Here is a 3,558-nt window from a genome sequence, read left to right on the forward strand (position 1 = left end):
GTGTGCTTGCCGCCCTGGGAGTGCTGTTCCCCGGGGAGGCCAAGAGTGTAGTGTTGTTCCCCGGGGCTCCCAAATTTTGCAGTGTGAGAGTGTGTTTGACTTGTTGAGTATTTTGTGGGTGTGAAATGCACCGTTTGGCGCCCGAAAGTGTGATTTTGCTGGGGATGGTTTTGTTCTTCAAGTGAGGGCAAGGGGCAGCGGTGTGTGCGGTTATTTTCCCCGAAAAAAGTGTCCCCATTTCGGTAGGCGTGTTTGAAATGTTGTTTCGCTCGCAGCGTCGGGGAAATGCGCGTGCGGCCGCGGGTCTCGATGTGCCCGTGTTCCCCTCGGGCATACCTATCCAACGAGCCCTGGGTGAAGGTGCTACGAGGTTCCTAAGTGGGGATGCCTGTACATGAAGCCCTTGTTCCCAGCTTTGAATGCACGTTTCCAGCTTGAGAGAAACGGGGGCTTAAAATTCACAGTTATTCGCCCGAACGTGGGATTTCGCTGGGGACGGTTTCTAAATTCAAGTTGGCACGGGGGGCAGCGGTGTGCGCGGTTATTTTCCCAGGATTGATGATCCCCAGCTCGGTGGGTCCGTTTAAAGTTTTGTTTGGGCTCCCGTTTCGCGGGGAAGCGCGTGCGCGTGGCGAGCCTGACCTCCCCGTGTCCCCCTCGCCCAGACCTTTCCAACGCCACCCGGGTGAAGGTGCTACGAGGTCCCGAAGTGGAGATGCCTGTCAATGAGCACCTTTTCCCAGCTTTGAATGCAGGTTTCCAGCTTCAGACAAAATGTGGCTCCAAACGTGCAGTTTTGCGCCCGAACGTGGGATTTCGCTGGGACGGTTTCTAAATTCAAGTTGGCACGGGGGGCAGCGGTGTGTGTGGTTATTTTCCCAGGATTGATGATCCCCAATTCGGTGGGTCCGTTTAAAGTTTTGTTTGGGCTCCCGTTTCGCGAGGAAGCGCGTGCGCGTGGCGAGCCTGACCTCCCCGTGTTCCCCTCGCCCAGACCTTTCCAACGCCACCCGGGTGAAGGTGCTACGAGGTCCCGAAGTGGAGATGCCTGTCAATGAGCACCTTTTCCCAGCTTTGAATGCAGGTTTCCAGCTTCAGACAAAATGTGGCTCCAAACGTGCAGTTTTGCGCCCGAACGTGGGATTTCGCTGGGGACGGTTTCTAAATTCAAGTTGGGACGGGGGGCAGCGGTGTGCGCGGTTATCTCCCCGGAAAAAGCCGTCCCCAGCTCGGTGGGTCCGTTTAAAGTTTTGTTTGGGCTCCCGTTTCGCGAGGAAGCGCGTGCGCGTGGCGAGCCTGACCTCCCCGTGTTCCCCTCGCCCAGACCTTTCCAACGCCACCCGGGTGAAGGTGCTACGAGGTCCCGAAGTGGAGATGCCTGTCAATGAGCACCTTTTCCCAGCTTTGAATGCAGGTTTCCAGCTTCAGACAAAATGTGGCTCCAAACGTGCAGTTTTGCGCCCGAACGTGGGATTTCGCTGGGGACGGTTTCTAAATTCAAGTTGGCACGGGGGGCAGCGGTGTGTGTGGTTATTTTCCCAGGATTGATGATCCCCAATTCGGTGGGTCCGTTTAAAGTTTTGTTTGGGCTCCCGTTTCGCGGGGAAGCGCGTGCGCGTGGCGAGCCTGACCTCCCCGTGTCCCCCTCGCCCAGACCTTTCCAACGCCACCCGGGTGAAGGTGCTACGAGGTCCCGAAGTGGAGATGCCTGTCAATGAGCACCTTTTCCCAGCTTTGAATGCAGGTTTCCAGCTTCAGACAAAATGTGGCTCCAAACGTGCAGTTTTGCGCCCGAACGTGGGATTTCGCTGGGGACGGTTTCTAAATTCAAGTTGGCACGGGGGGCAGCGGTGTGTGTGGTTATTTTCCCAGGATTGATGATCCCCAATTCGGTGGGTCCGTTTAAAGTTTTGTTTGGGCTCCCGTTTCGCGAGGAAGCGCGTGCGCGTGGCGAGCCTGACCTCCCCGTGTTCCCCTCGCCCAGACCTTTCCAACGCCACCCGGGTGAAGGTGCTACGAGGTCCCGAAGTGGAGATGCCTGTCAATGAGCACCTTTTCCCAGCTTTGAATGCAGGTTTCCAGCTTCAGACAAAATGTGGCTCCAAACGTGCAGTTTTGCGCCCGAACGTGGGATTTCGCTGGGGACGGTTTCTAAATTCAAGTTGGCACGGGGGGCAGCGGTGTGTGTGGTTATTTTCCCAGGATTGATGATCCCCAATTCGGTGGGTCCGTTTAAAGTTTTGTTTGGGCTCCCGTTTCGCGGGGAAGCGCGTGCGCGTGGCGAGCCTGACCTCCCCGTGTCCCCCTCGCCCAGACCTTTCCAACGCCACCCGGGTGAAGGTGCTACGAGGTCCCGAAGTGGAGATGCCTGTCAATGAGCACCTTTTCCCAGCTTTGAATGCAGGTTTCCAGCTTCAGACAAAATGTGGCTCCAAACGTGCAGTTTTGCGCCCGAACGTGGGATTTCGCTGGGGACGGTTTCTAAATTCAAGTTGGGACGGGGGGCAGCGGTGTGCGCGGTTATCTCCCCGGAAAAAGCCGTCCCAGCTCGGTGGGTCCGTTTAAAGTTTTGTTTGGGCTCCCGTTTCGCGAGGAAGCGCGTGCGCGTGGCGAGCCTGACCTCCCCGTGTTCCCCTCGCCCAGACCTTTCCAACGCCACCCGGGTGAAGGTGCTACGAGGTCCCGAAGTGGAGATGCCTGTCAATGAGCACCTTTTCCCAGCTTTGAATGCAGGTTTCCAGCTTCAGACAAAATGTGGCTCCAAACGTGCAGTTTTGCGCCCGAACGTGGGATTTCGCTGGGGACGGTTTCTAAATTCAAGTTGGCACGGGGGGCAGCGGTGTGTGTGGTTATTTTCCCAGGATTGATGATCCCCAATTCGGTGGGTCCGTTTAAAGTTTTGTTTGGGCTCCCGTTTCGCGGGGAAGCGCGTGCGCGTGGCGAGCCTGACCTCCCCGTGTCCCCCTCGCCCAGACCTTTCCAACGCCACCCGGGTGAAGGTGCTACGAGGTCCCGAAGTGGAGATGCCTGTCAATGAGCACCTTTTCCCAGCTTTGAATGCAGGTTTCCAGCTTCAGACAAAATGTGGCTCCAAACGTGCAGTTTTGCGCCCGAACGTGGGATTTCGCTGGGGACGGTTTCTAAATTCAAGTTGGCACGGGGGGCAGCGGTGTGTGTGGTTATTTTCCCAGGATTGATGATCCCCAATTCGGTGGGTCCGTTTAAAGTTTTGTTTGGGCTCCCGTTTCGCGGGGAAGCGCGTGCGCGTGGCGAGCCTGACCTCCCCGTGTCCCCCTCGCCCAGACCTTTCCAACGCCACCCGGGTGAAGGTGCTACGAGGTCCCGAAGTGGAGATGCCTGTCAATGAGCACCTTTTCCCAGCTTTGAATGCAGGTTTCCAGCTTCAGACAAAATGTGGCTCCAAACGTGCAGTTTTGCGCCCGAACGTGGGATTTCGCTGGGGACGGTTTCTAAATTCAAGTTGGCACGGGGGGCAGCGGTGTGCGCGGTTATCTCCCCGGAAAAAGCCGTCCCCAGCTCGGTGGGTCCGTTTAAAGT

This window comes from Osmerus eperlanus, unplaced genomic scaffold (genome assembly GCF_963692335.1).
Source record: "Osmerus eperlanus unplaced genomic scaffold, fOsmEpe2.1 SCAFFOLD_251, whole genome shotgun sequence".
In the NCBI taxonomy this organism is placed as follows: Eukaryota; Metazoa; Chordata; class Actinopteri; order Osmeriformes; family Osmeridae; genus Osmerus; species Osmerus eperlanus.